At 37.1% G+C, this 24,754-nt stretch overlaps 1 protein-coding gene across 3 annotated transcripts in view; it reads right to left on the bottom strand.

Moving 5' to 3' along the window:
* Window positions 1-24,754, bottom strand: part of Luzp2 (leucine zipper protein 2) — a 404,363-nt gene that overhangs the window by 246,778 nt on the left and 132,831 nt on the right. Inside the window, exon 2 of one of the 3 annotated variants that reach the window (XM_041655677.1) lies at window positions 21,943-21,990. The exons of the other annotated variants lie outside the window; for them this stretch is intronic. The gene's annotated coding sequence lies outside the window, so the exon portion shown is untranslated. The remainder of the gene's footprint in view (window positions 1-21,942; window positions 21,991-24,754) is intronic. 3 annotated transcript variants of the gene reach the window in all.

The following is a 24,754-nucleotide window of genomic DNA, read 5'->3' as shown; positions in this document are numbered from 1 at the left end:
GATACATAGTATCCTCCAAGGATACATAGTATCCATAAATGGATAAAACAGGACTGTCAAATTCTGCCAAGACAGGGTAAGATAGTTTCTAAGTTTCTTGCCTTTGAAAATGGTCTGTCAATCATTTCAGACCTTAGCTAAAGTTGGTTGCTTCAACATTGCAAATGAGACTTTGGGTGATAGCCAGTTGTCTCTGTCATTTGTTGCACATTTTGGAAGTTACTTGACTGCACTTCCTGCTTACTCAAGTAATATTGTTTCCCTTCTCAGATCATTGATGGGGTTGAAGATTAGATAGTTGTAGTTACCTTCCTCATGATTTAGCCAAGCTTAATTCGCATGCAAGATTTAGACTCCTTGAAATAGAATGTTTAGTAAAACTTTTGTTTTGTGTTCCTTGCTTAATATTGCTTATATTGTTTGTAATTTTATATTTGATATCTGTTCTTATTGTATATAGTTGTATTGGGTTTGAATCGATCTTGTTTAGACAAAAGGAGAGGTGATAGGGGAAGCTCTGTTAACCAATCACCTTTAAGAAGTGGAACCCAGTTAAGGCATGGCTACCTGGAGCCCAGGAAGAAAAACTGGGAGGAACTGTGTGCTCTCTCTGGGTGATTCTTGCAGGACGCAGCAGAACTCAGACTTCCCATTCTTGTGGCATGAGTTTCCCCTTATAACAATTAAAAATATAATTGTTTATCTTTATGCTGGCCTTGTTATTTCCCAAATCGAGCAAACAGCTACACAGCCTCATGTAAAATTGCATGGTCCTGATTACATTAACAAGCCTTATTCATCTTTCTGTAGGCAAGGATCACTGCCTTGAATATGCTGTTAAATTCCCATTTTAAGAACAGCATATTATTAGCCGAAACATTTAGGTTCTTATATTATAGGTGATGCTTAGGAATCTGAAAGCAAATCTCTAAGACATCCACTGAAGGAAAAGATCTCCAAAAATCCATGAATATGTTACTGATGAGATTTTCCTAAGTATGGCAGTGATCCATTTGCATTTTGGGGAAAAATCTCATTTTTTCCTTGCAATCTCTTAAAACTACAAAATCTCTTAAAATTTCTTTGATGAATCAGTATTACTTTTTTTGTTAATCTCTATCAATTATGTTAGGGAATTTGGGATAAAGGATACAGAAAGTTAAAACCTGCTAACACTTTATTGGTTTTTGTATGCAGTAAGGTTTAGAATAAAGACCAATTAGATGATTCAGAGGGTGCAGCTTTTTCCACGCAAGCAAGCCATCTGAGTTCCATCAGTGGGACCTATAGAGAATGTCAGAGAGGAGCAAGTCCACTGATTGTTCTCTCACTTCCATTGGCATGCTATAGCATGGCTACCCCTAACTACATGGTATCCCACAGTGATACATTCATGGCTACTCCTAACTACACAGTATCCCACACTGATACAATCACATCTACTCCTAACTACACAGTATCCCACACTGATACATTCACATCTACTCCTAACTACACAGTATCCCACACTGATTCATTCACCTCTACAGAAATACTGCGGTGTGATTGTCACACTCCCACATAATACCCAAATTCATATACACAAATAATATTAATAAATAAAATAAATATGTATTGGGAAATAAGAGTATTTGTGGAACAGGGATACTGATACATCACTGTCTTCAGATGGTTTTTGAGCATCTCTCTGAAAGACTGAAAACCGTTCCCTATTCTCCTTACTTTGATAGCTACATGGGTAACATTAGCTATAAAAAACATAGTAATTTTTCTTCACATGTAAGGCACTGATAATGAATGCTGGACAAAGAAGTGGCATTCTGTTTATCCATATTAGTTCTATTTTGAAAATCTTCCATGTTGAGCTAATCTGCCATTGAACACTTCAATCAGTGTTTCCGGCATGCTATACGTAAGAGAAAAATTTTGGAGTACAACTTTGTGAAGGTTTGACTCTGTGATTGCTTTATGGGTTTGTAATAATAACCTAAATCATCTGTGGTCCCTAAAACAGCCATTAAAGTCATTAGAAAACTGGATATATTTTTCATTCTCTGAATAGCAAGCAGTGTTGGTAGCCTGACATTACAAATTTCAGAAATGCCAAATGGGTTTCACTCTATAAGTCTGCTAGAGAAAACAGGATCTATTTTTCACTGAGACATCAGTTCGGGTCATAAAATTAGTGTTCAGATAACCCAATTCAACTTTAAAGTGTTTATTGATTTATCTTGAACCTGAGCTACAGCCCAATTTTCTAGATGTGGTCAGAGGAGAAAATCAAACATCAAGGTCGTTTCTACTGTAGAGATAGGACTCCATCACATTTCCCAGCTGCAAGAGGCAAGGGTCAAAAGCTCAGACACCTTTCTGGAAATCAGCCTAAAATCTACTTATGGCATATTGTGTGTTACAGAGGAACAATATTTCTAGGAAAAATGGAGTTTAGGTGTTAAATAGAATAGCATGACTTTATATTTCACCTGATATACAGGGAAGAAAAGCAGACTACCTCAAACTCTCTAAAACATATATTTTAACATCAAAATTCTGTCTTTGGGTTGTGATCATGGAGAATACCAGTTCTGTCTTATATGAAAAGTTAAAAGTATAAGTAGAAGGTGGGTGAGTCAAAAAAGAGGGAGAAGAAATTGGGGTGGAACGGAAAACCTAACTTGAATTTGATTTCTATAGTGTGTCCAAGGGTGGTAGGCAAAAGGGAAGAAAGGAAGGGCTCGGTCATAGTCAAGCACACACTGCTTTCATGGGCTCCCTCAGCTGAAGACTATCACACTTGACATCTCCATCTCTGTCTTGTAAACTAAAGTTCAAAGGGAACAAAAAAACAGCGTCTTATTAAAATTTCTAAAAAGTCGATTGATTCAAACTTCAAGGAATGTGGACAGCTGGACTGTTGCCAGCCTGAGCCAAATTTTCTTTGGCTTAGTCCCCTTAATAGTCATTTGTTGCCCCTACCGTGTGTGACCTAACATCTTGAGACAATTGGATAAACATCTAGGTTGAATAAAGTCTGCATTTGCATTCCTTAGTCACTTATATTTGACTTAAACTTTTCCCTTTGAATGAAAATTGTGGGCTTTTCTTTTCTTTTTTGATGTTGAAAGCTGGGAGGTTGCAGCCAAAATTCATCCATTCAATCTTGCTTAGTTGAGTAGCAATTTTTAAAAAGTATTTTTATTAAATTGTGTGTGTGTGTGTGTGCGCGCGCGTGAGAGCGCACCCGCACATGTGCACGCGTGCACACAATCTGCGGTGTCAGGGTTATGATTGTGTCAGCTGGCTCTTTTATTCTACTCACTGAGCACTGGGGATCCAACTCAGGTTGTCAGGCGTGGTAGCAAGAGCCCTTACTGGCTGATCAATCTCACCATTCCTATTTGCGCTCTTGAATCCAGCTGCAACCTCATAATTTGAACGTACTCTTTCTGTTTATAATATTAGAAACTTCAAACATTTAAAATTTTTCCAGAGACTTTTTATCTTTCACAACTGTTTGACAGTCAGTCAAGAATGCAACAAAATTGGCATTTATTCAAATATTTAATTATCTTTTATATTATCATACTGTGGTAGGTACATAGTTTTAGGTTAGGTACTTCTTTTGTGCTCCTTGAAATCTACAACGTGGCCTTTGTAACGGAGTTTAACCTTTGGATGAATGGATTTAATACAATACTTTGTGGAGGGTGTCGTTTGTTTGGGGGTTTTAGTTGTTGTTTGTTATTAGTGCTCTTTTGATTCAGGCTTTCATGGAGTCTGGCCCAGCTTTGAACTCCTGATCTGCTTTCCTAGATTTCCCCAGTGCTAGAGTCACAGGTATGTGCCAACACAACCAACCCCTGCATATAAACTCTTCCTTTGCGAAGAGGGGCTCTTTGTTCATTACTGGGATTTCTTGAAAGACTATCTAGTTGCATATTTTATTTCTTCAGTTATTTTGGTTTTCTCTCCAGTAAAAGTGATAACTGATATTTAAATTCTCCAAATCTATTGCTCTTCTTTCATGGTGTTGAAACATGATTTCCTTTTGTAGCTGGTTTCTAAGAGAAAGAACAGTCGCTTACTCCTTTTTGTAATCCTAGATTCAAGCTGAATTACTTCAGCTCCTTAGGAACTTTTAAAACAAAATATATAAAATTTATTTTGAAATCTAGGTAGTTAAACATAAGCCTTTTAAGTATATCTTTTAGAAGTGTTTAAATAGACATGTTGAACTTTGGAGAGAATGCATGTGGGTATATTATCATAGCATAGTTGACTATGGGAGTGTGGGGCCTTTTCTTGTCTCTGAAGCTGAATGCAGGGCTTTGTTTAAAACCTCTTAGTTCCTTGTTAATTCCTCTCAGTATTTATGCTCCGAATTATTGATTTTTGGCATGTCTTTTCTATTGTCCTACAGCATTTGCTGTTGTTTGCCCACAATTCCTTCAATGAGGGCTGAGTTTCTGTTTACTTTAGCATTTAAGCTTCCTCTTTAACAGCCTGTAGGCATTATTTTCTTGTTATATAAACCTCATTTGGAAATTGTGGGAGAAGTCTCAAGAATGCTTGTAGAACAGCAAAGAGACTATGGAGACTGACATCTCCTACCAGGAAGGCTACCCCATCCTCCTTTGCGGCGTGTATCTGAGGTGGGCTTGATTTGGCTTACCTTCAAATAATTATTTTGACTGGATTTCACAGTTCTAAGAAAAGGTAAAAGAATTGTTAGGGGCTGCAGACCCTCAGACCCTGAACTTTCTATGACCTACTATGTGCCAGAGTAAGCAATTTGTTTTCCTGTGCATGCAGCTGCTCTGAGCACAAAGCCCTCATGAGTTCCTGATAACAAGGAAGTAGTTTCTGGTGGGCTTGCAGTAGAAAATCCTGAGAGCTAGGCAGTGGCCACTAATCAAGGAGAACACTATATAAACTGCTCTGGAACACAATAAAATTGGCATTATTGCTTCAAGAGTGACACATGTCTCTGTGTGTTCTCTACTCCCCAGACCCTTGCCTGACTGCGGTTCCAGCTCGTACAGGTGCTACAAGAACAGTGTGGGGAAATCCATAAATGCCCTCTATCTTGGCTTCATAACGGTGCTTTCGTTTATTTGTAGAAGCTCTGTATTTGAAATTCTGTGACTGATTACAGACCTTATGGACATGTGAAACTGGATCTTAGCAGCTGAAAACCAGGCTCGCCAGTGGTGGTTTTCACGCCTTTAATTCCAGCACTCAGGAAGCATAGATAAAGGGATCTCTGTGAATTCAAGGCCAACCTGGTCTACAGAGTGAGTTAGGCTCTAAACCTTCAGAGAAACCCTGTATAGAAAAAACAAACAGAAAGAAAGAAAGAAAGAAAGAAAGAAAGAAAGAAAGAAAGAAAGAAAAGCACAGGCTTTTGGCTTGACTAATGGCTGAGCTCAGAGAAAACTACAATGAGCTGGCTAGAGGACCGGAGGGGAGATTGGTGGCTTCTGAGTCTGTAGTCCCAGTTGTGTTGAAAATGACAGGAGTTTTGTCAAAGCTATCAGAAGAAAGTGTCCCTGCCACTTTGTCTCTGGAAAGCTTTGCCTAGCTAGAGACAACATACTTCGATCCATCGACCCCTTCGATTAATTAAACTGAAATGATTACAAAACTAATCGATCTCCCTACCTTTACCACACAGTCATCTTGTCACAGAAACAGCATCCTTTGCGGCTTAGCTCTCACTACGGGGGAGGGGCTGAATAGGCTAAGGTAGGAATCTTGGGACCCTTAGATTGCCTGTTATTTTACAAAACCACTAACATAAAAAGCACGTAATCTTCAATATCACATTTAAACGTATTTTGATGCCTTCCTTTCAAAAACTGGGTCTGTCTTATATGCTTTATATTCTGTATTTAAGACATTCTGAGTATCACTCTGCTGGCTTGGTTAGGCTGCCAACTTGATGAATAGAGCAAAATATGATTAAATTTCCTAATTCCAAACATCTCATCACTGATTCACTGAGCCCCATAGAAGAGCCCCTCTTATCTTTTCTTCTTGTTCATATTCCATATTCAGTTGGTTAGTTTGTCCTGTCAGCTCTCCTTTGAAACATCTCAAATTTAAACATTCCTATTATTCTGCTATTCCTTCCAGATTTCTTCTCCTGTGCCTCTCAACTTGACCACTGCCATGGCTTTCTAAATATTAGCAGATATGGTAGCTTTACCTGCCTTCCTTTTCCTAATGCAATTACCAACTTGTTATTTCCTCACCATTGGCAGTAAGGAGTCTTATCTTATGTAAGACTATAAATGCATGATAACTTATGACACAGCAATAGGAAAATTAGTGTCGTTGGTATTTTTATATTCTTATTGTTAGCAAACATGTGCTTGCCCTAGAAATTTAATATATTACTGAGCATTAGTAGGAATCTGATATAAACATATTTAAATTCCCAATTTAATATATTACTGAGCATTAGTAGGAATCTGATATAAACATATTTAAATTCCCAATTTCAAATGTTACTATTTTTTTTGCAATTTGAATAGAACCTTTCACGTTATGATTGCGAGTACTTCAGTATGTACAGAAGAAGGAGAAGAAGAGGAAGAGGAAGAAGAAGAAGAAGAAGAAGAAGAAGAAGAAGAAGAAGAAGTTGATGATGATGATGACCCATGGTTTGAGTAGAACCTGTTTGGTTCTTATCAGTTTTGCAGCAGTGGGCATCCTTTAAGACTTCAGAGTATCAGAGTCCTTTGTGGAAAACAAGCATACTCTTCCATGAGATGCTCGTAGGAAACAAAGGGACCACAGCAAGTTCATGGGCTCATCTCTTCTCTCTGGATGGCATCCAGAAATGGTGTGCTCACTTTGTCCCAAATTGCTAAGAAGCATACCAAAGAGCATCACAGAGTTAAAGGGGGAAAATATTCCTTAAGATATGGCGAACTCCATGGCATTGGGTGTGCTAGTCAGTAATGCAATTTATATCCCAGTTCTTTTCTCCTGAGCTCTCAGGCTGTGAGGCACCAGAGAAACTCACTACAAAAGGCAACTGTGGTGCGTATTTAACCAAAGTGCACTTCTGGCTGCCAGGCTCTCTCAGCAACACAAGTGCTGGTTAGAGTGTCCTGGCCTCTCTACTCCCCACCCCAGTCCCATACCCTAAACCTCTCCACCTTCTGAGCTTTGCTTCCCCCCCCCAACTTCTTTTTACTTATATAACCCAGCCATTTTGGCCCTGTGTTCCCTTGGTTCTTCTCCCTGTCCTGATCCCCTCTCTCCTTTCTTCCTCTCTCGGTTTTTCTCTCTATGTCCTCTCATGGCCCTGTCTGTTCTGCTGGCTGTGTTCAGTCTGGACTCTTGCAGATGCCTCTGACTGTTCTTTCTCTTATAGCTTCGATAAAACCCTTCTCCTCCACCATACGTAGGAAGAGCAACATTTTCATTCACCCATCCAGCTCAAACGATGTGTCATTTTACCCTGCAAAGTTGATTTGGGGCCTTAATGATTTGGGGTATAATAGTCGACTCATAATTTATAAATATTAAAGTCACAAATATAGTCTTTTAAGTATCTATTCCCTGAATGTTCAGGATCACATGATCATCTCTCAACAAGGCAAGGCCATACCTTATTTTATAATCCAAATAAACCTTGCCTATATACTCCAATAGCCCTGGGGTCTATCACAAAGTTAGGAGAGATAAAGGCAGACGTGTCCCAAGTGTCTTTCATAAGTTTTTCATGCTTCAGCTAATAAAATGAGAAATAAGAGTTACAGACATCTGTTTCCATTTAAAAAAAAGACAGGTATTTATCTCATCCTCTATGAAAATCCATCCAAGCCCCAAAACACTCAATATCTTAACTATACTAATGTGAATAGAAAGAGAAAGGTTAAAATGAAAGATTATTTGCTGGTTTTGGCAAGTTACCACTTCATAATAAAGGACTGAGGTTTTGGTTTTTATATTTTTCTACATGGTCTTTCAAAAAATTAAATAATACAGAAATAACTTGTTTACATAACCATGTGGCTTGTTTCCTATCTATTATAGGTACCACAGGGTAATTATCCTCCCAAAACAAAACTAGAAATCAATTTTTGAGCTTCTAATTTTCTGGGAAATCTTTCAACTAATTTAGTTCAGGGGGCAATCAGGGATTTAAGAAAGATGTGCTGAATTAAAACATTGAAATATCACTTTTAGGATAGCTGAGGATGAGGGCAAAGACTTGGGTTAAGAGAAAAAAAAAAGGCCAGTGCAGCAATTCATTATTGTAATTTGATAGCTAATCTTGACTACATCTGTGGTTAACTAAAACCTAAACAGCTGAGTACAGCTGTGGGGGGTTTAATTGTCATCTTGATTAGATCGCTTGAAGTACAAGACCCACCCTAAATCAGGCTCCATTGCGGTGTGAAGATCCATACCTCTGGTGGCAGCTCACAAAAAGGACATGGAAGCAGGAAGATTCGGGGTTTTGCCTGTTTGCCCTTATGTTCACTCGCAAGTCCTGAGCCTGAGGCATTTTTCGTTGATGTTAGAACATAAATGCATTGGGATTCCAACAGAGACTGAAACTGGCATCTTTCTAGGACTTCCCAAGAATCCAGTACCAGATTGCGACTGCTGAGACTTCAGTCTCCAGTACCAAACAACTAACAGCTGAGAAAAAATTTGGGGAATTAACATTCCTTACAATATCCTGAAATAATATAAAATATCTTAGTATAACTCTAACCAAACAAGTGAAAGACCTTTATGACAAGAACTTCAGGTCTGTAAAAAAAGAAACTGGAGAAGAATCAGAAGATGGAAAGATCATCTATGCTCGCAGATTGGTAGGATTAACATAGTAAAAATGACCAATTTAACAAAATTAATCTACAGATTCAATGCAATCCTTATTAAAATCCCAACACAATTCTTTATAGACCTTCAAAGAATACTCAACATTTCAGGAAAAACAAAAAACCCTACAACAATCCTGTACAATAAAAGAGCTGTCAGATGTATCATCATTGCTGATTTCAAGTTCTACTGAAAAGATATAATCATAAAAACCGCACGAAATTGGCCTCAAATCAGACAGGTGGATCAATGGAATGGAATTACCAGCCTGTTGTGGAAAATTTCTTTAACTATGCAAAGATGCGTAACATCTGTTTATATTGCAGAATACTACTTTGACTGTGTAAAGGTGTGTTACACTTGTCTATGCTGCATTTGTTTAACAATGTAAGGATGTGTTACATCTGTTTGTACTATATTTCTTTAACTACGCAAAGATGTGTTGCATTTGTTTCACCTTGCCTGTCTAAGGCACCTGATTGGTCTAATAAAAAGCTGAATGGCCAATAGCTAGACAGAAAAAGAATAGGTAGGTCTGGCAGAGAGAATCAATAAGAGGAGGCTGGAAAGAGAAGAGAGAAGAAGAAGATGATGATGAAGGAGAGAGAGGGACATGCATAGGGCCAGAAGCAGGCATCCTCCAGCAGACATGAGAAGCAGCGAAAGTGAGATACACAGAGGAAAAAAGATAAGAAGTCCCAAGGCAAATGTACAAGAAGATAAACAGGTTAAGTTAGAAGAGCTATCAAGAAACAAGCCTAAGATAAGGCTGAGCATTTATAATGAATCCTAAGTCTCCATTTCATGATTTGGGAGTTTGCTGGTGGCCCCAAAGAAAAGCCTGATATGAAGACCCAAACATAAATCCACACCCTAATGAACACCTGATCATTAACAAAATTAGATATTTTTAGTGTGTGAAATCATTTTCCTGAAAGATTATCACTTCAACTCTTCATCACATGATGAAACATTTCTTTGCTGAAAGGGACACTTGGCAAAGGAGATAATAATACAAAGTTCTATGTATATTCTCATAATGTGCGCTTCCTCAGGGCCAGTGTTCAGATTTCATTCTTCAGTGTATTGGGCAAGATTTTTGACAGGCTTAAAGCACAAGCAACAAGAGGTCTTCTTTGTATTAAAAAAAAAAGACAAAACAATAATCATTGAAAATCAATTCCTCAGTGACTTGGTAAAAATAATTCTTAGTGAAGTTTATTATAGAAAACAAACTGAGATATTCCTAGAATAGCAAATTTTCAGGATAGAATTTGATAACATAGGCATTTAAAATTTACTTCAATACTCTCTGGAATGTGTTTCTAATATCTCTCCAGTTCTAAGACACTCTACTCCACTGACCATAGCCTGTGGGCACTACCCTCTGGCCCTTTGCTATGCCACATCTCCACGCCACCAGAATCATGGGGGTCCACTTTAAAAGTAGCTTCTAGAAGCTCTGCACCACCTCAGATTGATTTATAAACTCATAAAAACCAAAGTTTTGCATGAAAAACTTATGCATTAGCTTTACATGATAATTAGGCATGTTCCCTGTGTTACTGTGTGGATCAGAAAGAGACCTCTGCATGCCCTCTCAGCCTGTATTATTTAGGTTGCTTTAGAAAAATAAAATTGATAAAATGAATATATCTATTTATCTATCATCTATCTATCTATCTATCTATCTATCTATCTATCTATCAAACATCTTTCTATCATTTATCATCTTTCTACCTAACATCTCTCTTGCTAACACACACACACAGGATTTATTAGAGTGACTTACAGATTATAGTCTGACTATTACAACAATGTCTGTCTCCTAATGGGAAGTCCAAGAATACAGTAGTTGTTCAGTCTGTGAGGATGGACATCTCAGCTGATCTTTAGTGTATGCTGGAATCCTGAAGAAGTAGGCTCCAATACCAGGAAGGAATGCACCTGCCAGCGAGAGCGAGGGCAAGCAGGCAAAGAGCTGCCACCAGAAGCAGTGTCCCAGACTGAAGATGGACTTTCCCACCTCGAAAGATTCAAATAATCCCTCGGAGGTATATGTAATCTTTTGGGCTTTAGTTAATTCCAGAAGTATTCAAGTTGACAAACAAGAATAGCCACCACACCGTCAAAAGTTACAATGAATACCTTAAGCAAGCAGTGTGATTTAAACAGGGCAGGAAGTGAGAAAGGTAGGAGTTGAGAAAGTGTAGAAAAGAGGGGGATAGTCAATGATTAGAAAAGGAAGTAATTAAAAACAGCTAATTAGCAAAGTGTCAAAAGTTCAAGAAAACATAATAACCACCAGATTGTACTCATGATTAACCAAGTAAATATCTATGACAAAGGTAGCTATTTAAGAACTCCACTAGCCAAGGCACATAAAGTCAGGTGATAATGGTTTTGGATATATTGAATAAAAGACAGAATACAGTTAAATAACATTCCCACTTGAATACATGTAACCCTAAAACTTAGGAAGATGTCACTGTCCTTATAGATTTGAAGTCATATGTACTAAATCAAGCATGCTGGCTCACACCTGTGATCCTGACAGTTGGGAGGCAGAGAAACCACAGTCCAAGGGTAGTCTTCGCAGGCCACATAGGAAGTTAGTAGCCAGCCTGAGCTACAGAGTGAGATTCTACCTCAAAGGAGCGAGGAGGGACAGAGCACAGTGGCAGAACACTTGCCTGGCATGCACAAGGTCTTTGGATTGATCCAGAGTACTGCAAACGGGGGAGGAGGGAAGCTAAGTGAAGCCCAAACTCATGCAGAGGGAATTGATGGCAACTAACGGATTCTCAGAGTGAAATGGGGTTGGCATTCCCCAGTCTGAAAGAATATTCAGAATTGAGCCTTCTTGATTAACAGTCGAATAAGCACAGATGGGTTTGTGAGACCAACAGATTCCTCTGCATGTCGTTAAAATAATTGCTGGTGATTGTATGAAGGGCAATGAGCCAACATTCCTGATGTTGTGACCCTCAACCATAAAATGTTTTCATTGCTATTTCATAACTATAATTTTGTTTCTCTTATGAACTGCAATAAGAATGTTTCTGGAGACAGGGGTTTGTCAAGGGGGCCATTACCCATAGGTTGAGAACCATGTGTTTAGTGTATTCAAGAGGGGAATGTGAGTCCAATAAGAGACCATTTGTTAAAATATGAGCCAACATAAGGATTTAAGCAGTTAAAAAAATTTAAAACAAAACCCAAGTATCTTAGCAATTATCAGAGAAAACTGTGGTAAGAATGATTAGCTATAACAAACCAAAAAAAAAAAAAACCTACTGTAAGAAAGTTAGGTAATCACATTTCCATCCACCCAAAGTCACAGAGATGTGTTTCTCTCCATCTGAGAGATTTGTAATTAGTGAAATTGCAGTGTGTAATTACATTTCACTTTATTTCATTAGGATGGAAAGACTCTGTGTACCAAGAGAGAAAAGTCAAACCTCACTGGGACTGTCATGTATTACTTAGGCACATACTTCTCGGAAAAGCAATTTTAATAGTTTTAACGAATTTTTTATACAGAGAGACTTTTCCTTGAATGCTGCAGTCCACGTAATTACTGGATGAACTAAGGGTGCATTCTTTCTCTCCTGGTCAGTGTCATATATTTTATTCATGTAAACAAACATGTCACCAAGTGAACATAGGGAAATAAAGTTGTAGAGAAACAGAGAGTAAATTCTCAGATAAGAAGTAAATGCACCTTTCTCTGGGATGAGGATGAGTGTGGTGCATCCAAGAAACAGAAAGAAAATGTTCAGTGTGCTTAGGGGGAGGGGTATAGTGAAGTGATATTGGGGAAAGAGTCCTAAGCTCCCTCCTTCCCTCCCTTCTTCCCTCCCTCCCTCCCTCTCTCCCTCCCTTCTTTCCTTCTTCCCTCCCTCTCTCCCTCCCTCTCTCCCTCCCTCCTTCTTTCCCTTCTTCCGTATCTACCTTCCCTTCTTTTTCTAGTCTCCTTTCCCTGATTATCATTCTTCTTTACTCTCACCCTTTTCCCACTCCTTTCTTGTTCTTCATATCTATGTATCTATATATCTGTATCTCTATCTATCTCTGTATCTATGTATCTATATATCTGTATCTCTATCTCTGTATCTATGTATCTATATATCTGTATCTCTATCTATCTCTGTATCTCTGTATCTATATATCTGTATCTCTATCTCTGTATCTCTGTATCTATATATCTGTCTCTATAAATCTATCCATCCATCATCCATCATCTATCTATCTATCTATCTATCTATCTATCTATCTATCTATCATCTACATACCTATCTCTGTATCTATATATCTGTGTATCTAGATAGATAGATAGATAGACAGACAGACATATAGATAAATATATAGATATCTGCCTTCATTTTCCAAGGTAAAAGAGAAGCAAACATACATGCATAACTGTCTAAGACAAATCATGATTTCAGAATCAACAACCTCTTTAATGAAAAGTGAAATTAAACTTCTGAGTCCCACCACGTGAAAAGGAAGAGTACTTCTTACTTGTTATTCTTGACAACTAAAGTAACAAATAGACAAAGGTACATATATTTAAGTCTTGGAAACATGATTTTATTTCCATGATATTAGCTCTGACATGAGTTAAAAGCTACTCTTATGATCTCATTTATCTTCCTTTCCTGCTTGCACAGCCTTGATAATGTTTTGGAGAGCTTAGTTCCCAGCTGAATGTGTAGTTTCCCACCTCTCCTGGACTTTTAGGGACTATTGGATCCAAATATTGCCAGACAGATTCTAAAAGTCTCAGATGTTTTTAGGGGGAGTCATTTGTTCTCCTGACCAAAGAAAAACCAAAGCTATTGGTCCTTTAAAGTCAGCCCTTGAAATGCCTGGGATAAGGTGGTTCCACAGAAGCAGCAAGAAGTCAGCTTGCAATGATGAGACTGCAAACTAGGAAGTCAAGGTCAGAATTCAAAGTGGCCAAGCATTGAGGTGGAAGCTGCTTTGGTCCTACAGTACATACCCAGACTTCTTGTCTAATTCAAACCCTATGTGTTAAAATATCACAGTTTAAATTTTTGTGTAAATTTAAAAGAAAGCTTACATATTAAAGTCATTAATGTGATTGCTATAAATCTTCTAACTCTTTATCTTTATTTTTCATTATGTGTACATGTCTGTGTGGATATGTGTCCATGTGAGTACAATTGCTTATGGAAGCCAGAAGCATTGGCTTCACTGGAGCTGGAGTTGCAGAGAGTAGTGAACAAAGGGATATGGGTTCTGGGAGAAGAACTCAGGTCCCCTGCAAGAACCATATGGGCTCTTCACCACTGAGCCTTCACTCTGGCCCCCAACATTTGCATTTTTGAAAAGTATGCATACTTCAGTGCAGTGACTTTCAGTTTTGTGAAAAGAAACACAGGAACAGGATTCGTTAGCATCTTACGAGGAGCCAGACACGCTTTAGAGATTTGCTATATCGTCAGGCCTGCACCCCACTGAAGCAGCTGCAATCAAATTCATATTTATAGACACAGAATCTGGGGTTCAGAAATACAAACAGGCCAGGAGTTTCCTGAATGGGACAGTGAGGTTTGAGGTTACGTTTGGGCTGCTTCGCAATCTTTTATTTTAACCACTTCAGCTCAGTGTAACTGTAATTTCCTAATATAAAGGAGTGACTGATTACACATGGCTTCTAAGAAAAAGCTGATGTGTATATATGTACACACACACACACACACACATTTTTAATGAAAAAGGAGGAAATAATGAATGTGGCTAATGTCAGTTATACATACAGTCTTAGTGACTAAAACCAAATTAAATGTCCTTGTTTACTTCCTGGAACATCTGAGAGAAATAAAAGTGCTTACTAAGCTAAGAAGCATTGAAATTGAAAACAATCAAGTAATATAACACATAAATATTCATGTATGTATATATGTATGAACATATTGTGGGTGTCTGTGTTTTGTATTTATTATTCGTGCAAGTTCTTTTATGGGGAATATGGACTGGCAGACTGTTAATGGGCTAAGCCAGCATGTAGTCTGATAATTAGATGAATTGGACACAGTATGCTTCTGTTTGCTTTGGAACCTGAAAATGATGGGGACATTTAAACACAGAGATGGCAGCTGTTGAGACCTCATCTTAGAAGGTCCCCGATCACTAAGGCTTTATTCCAATGCCCACAGTGGGCAAGATCCTTTTCTCCTTCTGCATTTTAAAAAGGACAGGAATGTTATTAGGACTGCATGTTAAGTACCATAAAATTAGGCAGAACTCTGTGACTAGAAAAGAGAACCAGCTCTAGTGTGAAGGAGAAATGTTCCCTATATGCTGAGATGTTTGAACACTTCGTCCTCAGTGGATGATACTATTTTGGGAGGCTGTGGATCTTGAGGAGATAGAGCTTCCCTGGAAAACACAGGTAAGTAGGGGAGGACATTGGGTGAGGTTTAGATTGAGGCAGTACTTCCTCTCATCTCTCTGCTCCTCAGTCCCAAGTCAAGAGCAGGTGGCCTCATACTTCTGTGGCCACAGTCTCAATACAATCTCCAAACCATAGTGGACTACAATGTCTCAGATGTGAGCCAAATCAAACCTTCTTCCCTTAAGTCCCTCTTTGCAAGATTGTGTAAAGTAGTAAATACTGGATCTTCAAACAAATCTATCGCCCAAGTTAAAAGACATTAAAAAATAAATATCTCTCTCTGTGTGTTTGTTGTCAATGGGAAAAGAAAGAAAGTGAACATCACTAAGTATCTTATCTGTTAGTACAGTTATTTATAGTCTCTCTGTCTCTGAAAATGTTTTCTTTCTCAAATTTGCAACAGGTCAAAATAGACAGGTTGATATTAAACGGAGGATAAAAGTCATTTTTGTGAGAAATATCAAAAGATAATATAAATATCATAATATAAATAGAGAGGACTTAAATATATAAGAAAATATGTTATAAAAAGTGATATAAAAAAGGAAAAATGATAGAAAAACACAAGAACCAATATCTATGAAGTCTAATATATTCAGTAGTTACTGTCCCCTAAGTAAGCATGCTGAACCATTTTCAACTGCCTTTAAAATATGTTCCTGTTCTCCAAATGCTTTCCCAACAATGATGATGCTACTTTTGTGGTTTTCTTTTTATTTATTTCTAGTAAGCTCCTAAATGTTCAAAGTAAATAATTTAAGGGGACCAATCAAACTAATAAATAATTTCAAGAGTTATCTTCTAGAATTCAAAGGCTCCCCCTGCTTTCCTTGGTGAGAGTGTCCTATTATCTTATACTGTCTGTTAATGTGGCTGGGTTGAACCCTGTCATCAGTCTCAATAGCCCATACCTACCCCTGCTTGATGTCTCCATGTGATGGCTCTTTCATTTATACAATAAGCTACATGTTGGGAAAATACTCATAAAACAAATGATCCACTGCAAATAAACCTATGCTTTTTTGCCATATATCCTAGCTACTTGCAGATGGTTTTCTTAGTTGTGCAGAAAGGGTACTAGAAGCTGAGAGGGTCTGCAGCATTCCTCTTGATACTTTAGGAGCCCCAGAACTATAACAGGTGAGGCCACACTCTGCACCACACAATGCAAACATGTGAGTGAGATCCCTGGTTCCTAGGACTCAGCCTCTGGCCGCTCTTTTTATCCTTATCTAAACATCACAGTAGAGTGGTTGTATGCAGGCCTACATGCTGACAAGTGGCACTAGGATGTAGAATAAACTAAGAGCTCTTTCCACCCAAACAAAACAATAAATGTACTGTCTGGAAATTATGGTTGCCTGGAGAATCAGAGGCTAATTGTTTGATTTTCAAAGAGTATTGTCAGGAAGGAGCATTGGTTCCATGCTTAGCCCTGAAGTGGGATTTACTAACCCTACAAGTACTATGTCTAATCTCACAAAAGTCAAACAAAGGGGCTTGTATGTAACAGAGATAGCACCTTATGTGAGAGGAACCTTCCAGTACTATGCAATCACTAGGGTTAGTCAGAGATGGCATGGATTGTGTAAATGAAGGATAGTGACATTGTGAGTTTATAAAGAACATCATTTACTGAGGTTATCCTAGAATAAATGTGCAAAATCTAATAAGAACAAGACTGTCTAACACTGATAATGTTGCAGAAAAAGCTCTCACCTCAAAAGAATAAAAGACTCAGCTTATTCTGGAGTATGTATGGGTGACTATGAACCAAGATCACATATTTAAGTTACCTCAAATGATCCATATCGGAAGCAGTATCAGGAAGTTTTTACAGAACAAAGAAAGTCACAAATCAAGACAACATAAAAACATGCATGGGAACATCAGAGAGGCAGATGCAGAAAAATGCAGTAAGCTTTCCATAGGCCTACAGTGTTATCTCGGGACATCATTGGCTTTGGGGTTGGTGGAAGCTAGTGGGCTGTTACTCTGACAGATTTCAGAAAGGGTTTTTATCTGTTAGTCACAAGATGTTAGTTCTGAGACTGAGGTTGGCAAGGAATGCCAGAACCAGTCCGAGACAAGGCAATTAGCTTCTGGACCTGCAGCATGTCTACCTCTCCACAGTTCTGGGGTTTTAATCAATCATTCTCTGCAGATACAGCTTCTTTCCAGGTATCTGTTCCCAACAGTAACCCAGATGGAATTCCGGAAGAGACAGATGATAGTATGAACCTTTGCTTGTATCATTTCCAATGAGTGTCTAATTTGTATATTTAATGTGAGCTAAGAAAATTATAACTCATCTGCCTTCTACGATTTGCCTTATAAAACCAAAGTTGTTAGTGTCTGTGGTGGTATAACAGGAATAGCCTCCATAGATTCATATATTTGAATGTTTGTTCATTAGGTAGTGGTGCTGCTTGAAATAGATTAGAGGTTGTGGCCTTGTGAGAGGAAGTGTGTCTCTGGGGGGTTGGCTCTTGGGTTTCAAAGGCTCAGGCCAGTCCCAGGGCCTCTCTATTCCTGCTGCATGCAGATCCAAATATATTACACTCTCAGCTCCTTCTCCAGTACCATGTCTGCCTGTATGTGCCCATGCTTTCTGTCATGATGATAATGGACTAAACCTCTGAAACTGCAAGCAAACTCTTTCCTTTACAAGTGGGACAATGGTTGTACCCTGAAAAGATTTGTTTCTTGTACTTGTTTAATAAAATACTGATTGGCCAGTAACCAGGCTGGAAGTAGAGGTGGGGCAAGGAGAACAAGAGAATTCTGGGAGAAGGAAAGAGGCAGTCTGCAGTTGTCACCCAGGCACAGAGGAAGCCAGACACAAAACAAGCAAGATGTGACTGCCTGGCCAAACAAGGTACCAAGCCACACGGCTAACACAGACATGTATTATGGGTTAAGGTAAGTTATAAGAATTAGTTAATAAGAAGCTTGAGCTAATGAGTCAGTCAGTTTATAATTAATGTAGACCTCTGTGTGATTCTTTGGGACTTAACAGTTGTGAGGACTGGGCAGGACAGAAACTTCTGTCAACACTATGGTTATATTATCTCTTCAGAGCAATAGAACATTGACTAAGAAAGTGCCTTTGGATGATTTCTCTGTCCCTTGCATGAGACAAGTTTTGTATGCAGTTCAGTTAAATGATTATTTGACCCAATATCTTTGGCAAAGGGTAGGAAGATAATACAAGGGAAAATAAAAAGCTACACTACACATTAGCATGAAAATATCCTTTGAGCTGAGTGCAAGGTCAATTCTTCCCAATTTCTGGCTGTTATTTTTCTGTGTTAAAGTTAAAATCTTTTTTTTTTATTTAAACAGAAAAGGGGAAATCGTGTAGGAAGTCTTTCTGTCTATGTGTTGCTTTTATTGGTTAAGGATTAAAGAAACTGTCTTGGCCTGTTGATAGGGCAGAGTAGAACTAGGTGGGGAAAACTTTACTGAATGCTTGGAGAAATAAGGCAGAGTCAGGAGAGAAGCCATGTAGCCCCATCAGAGACAGACGTGGGAACTTTACCCAGTAAACCACAGCCTCATAGCAATACACAGATTAAAGAAAAATAGATTAATTTAAGATATAAGAGTTAGCCAGAAATATGCTGACACTATTGGCTAAACAGTATTGCAAATAATATGGTTTCTGTGTGATTATTTCAGGGCTGAGCAGCCAGGAACAAACAAGCAGCCTCCTATACCATTAATAATCTTATGACATTACAGAATTACCTAGCTCCTGAAATCACAACATTTCTGGTTCCCTACTTAAGTACTCAACATCAAGGCAGTCAGCATTTCAGCATGGAAGTGTGACTCATCCCCAACCCCCCTTAGCTAAGGAGCTATTAAAATTTATTGTCCACAAAGAAAGGGAGTGCCAGGATTTTGTTGTTTGTTTGTTTTGTTGAAAGGGGTCTCCCCTGATAGATCCCCAATGCTTCAATGGATGGCCCCATTGCCATACACTCAAGCAACAATGAGCAGAGAAAACTGGACCCAGTAAGTTATTTAAAAACAACAACAAAATAGAGGACATGAAATTAGGAGGAAGCTGCAAGGCTTAAGGTATCCATCTAAGGGATGTTAGGGGACATCTGGAGGTAAATCAAAACACTTTGTAGACATATATGAAAGTCTCAAAGAATTGATAAAATAAGATTAAAAAGTCAAATATAACCAAACAGAAAATAGATCTAATATACTGCATTATCTTTGAAATAAATTCTTCTCAATTTGTCAAATTCAAACCACTTGTTGAGACAACATCTTCTTGCAATTTCCTTAATTAAGTACATATACTTCGGCAAAATGAATTTTAAATTGGGGTCATTAGATTGTTAAAATATCAATATGGCCTTTAAATTACTTCAATCATTTTGTAGGTAAGAATCAGCTAAGTGAAGATCACCTAAATCAGAACACACAGAGACTTTTTTTTATCTCAGTAGGAAAAATGATTCATTTCAATGTATAAAGGAAACTCTGGGAAGTAATCCACTTTATTAGAGATAAATTCAGAATGTCTACAACTGGAAAGTGGTAAAACATCATTTATATTAAGATCTTATTATCAGTACCTGATTACCCAGCTTATCTGTTAAATCCCTAGGATTTATAAATTAAATTTTAAAATCAATTTTATTAGTACCTGACACTTACAGTTTGCTACTGTCTCTTTTACATCATTGACACCAATGACATTGATACTTCACAGCTTAGTTAATGTGCTAGAAACTCACCTAAGGTACAAAAAAATGAAATCTTTAGGTATCAGGGCAAATAAAACTTAACTTTTATTTAGGTGGATATATTTCATACATGCCTTAGTGTTTGTTAACTATTGAACCATTAGACATGTGTGTTGATTTGAATGAAAATGACTTTGATAGGCTTGTGTACTTGTATGTTTGGTCTCCAGTTGCTGAAACATATTGGGAAAGATTAATAGATGTGGCTTTGTTGGGGGAGGTGTGTCAGCTGTTGCTGTCACCATGCCTTTGCTCCACCACCATCATGGACTCGGTCATTTTGAAGCCTTAAGCCAAATATACACTTTTCTTTCTAAGATATCTTAGCCTCTTGTCATGAGAGAGGGGACATGTTGGAGACATGAGTTTACTTTAAAAATTAAAACTACTTCTCTGAACCTCTTGAGCTGTATAATATAATGAATTTATTTGTGTGTCTATTTGTTAGTATATAAGATAGTCTAAACTCCTTTTCAGCTGTTGAACTAAACCTCAGGCAATTTTTTTTTCCTACCTCCTTTGTCTTACTTCCAGAATTTCCTTTGAACATGTTCAATTTTAATTTTATTCTTTACCTCCTTGAGATTTAAATTACAATACAGAAAAGATTTAGGAGTCATCCACCTAAAATATTATTATTAAAAGTGATAGTTCCCTCCGTCACTGTTCCTCATAAGGAAGAATTAAGAGCCCAGTGTCAGTAAGAATCAATTTGTGAAGCCAATGATGACTGCTGAGGAGACATTTAAAGATTGCCATAAGAAAAGCAGCCCCATTTCCTCAAATCAGCCCCTAGGGCTGTGGATGAACTGGGTCCACCTGTTGCAAGCCAGGACCTAAGGAAAGGACTCATGGGTGACAGTGAGAGGAAGTCAGAGGGTTCATGTAACGTAACATTAGAGAGAGGGGGGGTGGCAAGGGGAGAGAATTTATGTACAATATCATTCAGGAAACAGATACTCATATATAAGTTTTACACAAAACAAAAACAATACATGGACAAAACTTCAAATTACTAAAATACAAATGAGATACAAAGAAAACTATAAAATGGTAAGAATATAAATGCAAAAGAGGCTTTAACATTTGAAGGCAGAAAATATATAACACAAAGAAATATCCTAATACAAAGTGTGTCTATGAAATTTAAATAAACCAACATGGTCCATCAAAAAATGGCCACAGCAAAGAAAGAAAAACTGTAAATTATATAATGAAAATATATAATTGATTTTGCTATGAACTTAGAAGAATTCAACTAGAGTTCGTGGCACATGCATATAGATATGTTAATTATGACTAGTATAATTAACTAGTGCTTGTTCTTTGGAGAGAGAAAAATGTATGAAAAACATAAAAACAAAACTAAAATCAATTAAGTTGAAACAAGGTAAAAAGACAGGAATAAACTCATTTCCCTAGATCTGCTTCATATCTTTCTGACTGAGAGTCAAGAGATCTAACATAATGGACTCGACCATTGCAGTGTTACATGAAGAAGAGACATAATCCATTTTCAGAAACATTGTCATCACAAATAACATCATCACCACCACCATTATCATCTCAATCAAGAATATTTAAATGACTAGTGAGATAATAAGAATTTCTCCCCGGTACAAACTCATTTAGTGTGAATCTTCTCAGCAGCTCTTTCTCATCCGTCAACATACACAATGAATATCATAAAACATTGCAAGTTTATTTGTAAGTGGAAATTCTGTGAATAAGAAAACATGTATTCAGAACTTTTTTCTTGACTTAGTCTTTAAACGTCACATAATATTAACTTGCATGCTATTCTTCGAAGAATGTAACTCCAGAAGCCAGTGGGTTGCCAAGTAGTTGCTAAGGCTCTTGACTCCATAAATATGCACTCAGCACTGCTTAATAAACACCGACCTTGTTTCCATCTGATATGTCATGAGATTCTTTGCTGCATAGTGAGAGCTGTATGATAAGACAATATAAATCAATGAGTATAAAATATATATAGTCCTTCGGTTTGATGTCATTAAATTACTTTTATTGACCTAATTTAACAAAATATTTATTCAGTATCTTTTCTCTATTTCTTGTTTATGTGTATTATTTTAATTCATTGAATTGATTATTTCTTCAGACAGTTCCTCACATAGCCCAGACTTCTTTTGCTCCCTAGTAAAATGATGAACATGTACACTTGATCCCATAACTTTACCTCCCATGTTCAAGGTTATAGACTATTTAATATTTGTTACTGAATATTGTTATCATATAAACTACACTTAAGTCACATAGTAAGTAATTTTGAATTTTTATTTCTATTTCTTTCTCTTTGTAATAATAGCTTGGGTTTATTTTGCAAACAACCATTTTCCTAAGCTTTCCATAGAAAACATTTTCATTAAAATATTCTGTATATTTCATGTACTTTAAGATTTCAAAAATAATTTTGTTATTAATGTGTTATGTAATGGTTATAGGGATAGAAATATAATGTTAATATTTTACCTTGTATCAGTATATAAACATTTAAACTTTGTATTAGTAATTTTGGAGAAACCTTTCATGGCAGATTTCATGAGTTATTGTAGTTCAGATGGAAGATCTATTTAGAATATGGTAGTTTTTCTAGATAGTTGCTGAGTAACCAAGGTTGTCTTTATGCTGTATATCAAGTTACTCTAGTAAATAGGAGAGGTTATATGAGAGGTTGATGTCTTAAGTGGGTGAATATAAGTATTTCCATTCAGTCTCTACCAAATGGAATTCATATTTATTGCAGTCATCCTAATGCATAAAGCATTATGTATTTATGGATGCATTAAGCATGTTTTTCACTCTGATGTTAAAACATGGAAAGAAAGGCCATCAAATCTTGAATTTTGAGAACATCTTCCATGTCTAATCTGCAAATTGAAATACCTCTAAGTGCCAATCAGGCAACACACATGTAGAAACACAACTAAGTACTGAAAATGTATATTTTGACTTTACCAGTGGACTTCTCATTTTACTTTTTCATGAAGCCATAAATTCACCCCTCAAAAGCATTTATTTTTAAAATGCTGTTGTTTTACACACAGAGGAAACTTGAAGGTAATCCTTGGGCCAACGACAATGGTAATGATAGATAGCCAGAAATTGAGAAACTAAAGCATAAATGCTTTACACAATTCTTCCCAAAGAGCATGATATTCTTGATGTAAAACTATCCACTGCATCAGCTAAAAGAAATCATGTGAAGACCAATTATTTAACAAATAAACTATAAACCAAAGCCAAAGCCTGCTTTAGTGCCCCATTGCAATTAACATGGGATTCGTTTCTCCATTTATATTTTGTAACTCTCTGTGTATATTAGCTGGTTTTATGTTACCAATATTTTATTACTACTTTCTTGAACCTAAGTTTTTCATTTATTCAAAATTCTCTCAAAAGAGAGATCACTTCTAAATGAAAACTGAATCAGTAACCATATTCCAGTAAGAGCAAAGCCTGGTGAGATTTGCATCTCGCTGTATGATACCTTGCTTTAACATTTCCACACTCTAATACTGTAATACTCTAAAATTCTAATAATTAAACCAAAGTTTTTATTTTAGTAGAAACAGACACTTTTACCCATTAAAATAGAAAATAACCTATTTTAAAGTTTGAAAGTTGTCAACATTGATGGCTGGAATGTACGCGATTTTAAGATTGTATAGGTCATTTTCACAAAAGAAAATGGTTCATTTTGTGAGTGGGGTAAGAAATTTATGTAGATACTATAAACCTTGATTGAAAGAAGCAATCACCTTACCAATGTGAGCTATTTTATATAACCTCAGCAAAAGGGAATTTTGATTTTCATCTTTTGATTGAAAATGTATTTCTTACCTGAAATTTTCTGACTGGATATTGAAAAGTTCATTGCAATTACAGTTTGAACTAAGAAGTAACTTAGAAAAATACAGTTGTTTTTCCATTTTTCCATTTTGATGATCATGGGTGTTGTAAGCCTCTAATCCCTTAGTTAAAATTTTTAAAATTGGGCTTATTATATTATATCAAGAAAATCAGTCTTTCAGATGTTTCTTTGATAGTTGGGCAGCAGTTTTTGCATATTTGTTGGTAAAGAAACTGTAGAAGCAGGACTAAAATCCAGATGTATTTGGGTTAATTAATGATGACCTATTGTAGGAGGAGGCCACTTGTTTGTTTTCCGGACACCTGGTAGCTCAGACTCGAAATAATCATACAGAAACTGTATTAATTTAATCACTGCTTGACCCATTAGCTCTAGCTTCTTATTGGATAACTCCTACATCTAATTTTAATCCATCTCTATTAATTAGTGTATTGTCATGTGGCTGTGTCTTACCAGCAAAGTTCCAGCGTCTGTCTCTGGCAGTTACTTCATGGCTTCTCCTGACTCCACCTTCTTTCTCCCAGCATTCAATTTAGTTTTTCCTTCCTAGCTATACTCCATCTTATCAGGCCAAGCCAGTTTCTTTATTAACCAATGGTATTCAAAGCATACAGAGGGGAATCCCACATCAACCTATATTTCCTAGCTTTAATTTTAAATTTATGAAACATTCTGACAGATTTATGTTTTTGTTTTGGGATGGGTTTTGTGTTTTTCTTTAGAATGTCTTTGGCTTTAAGACAAGGTACATGCAATCATATCTATAAAATGTCTCATAAACACACAGACACCAAGCTACTTCTACACACGACTTTCATG

Source organism: Microtus oregoni, unplaced genomic scaffold, assembly GCF_018167655.1.
Source record: "Microtus oregoni isolate MIOR12 unplaced genomic scaffold, Mior012 000000F_ref0000247, whole genome shotgun sequence".
Taxonomy (NCBI): domain Eukaryota; kingdom Metazoa; phylum Chordata; class Mammalia; order Rodentia; family Cricetidae; genus Microtus; species Microtus oregoni.
This window is presented reverse-complemented; position numbering and strand designations above follow the sequence as displayed.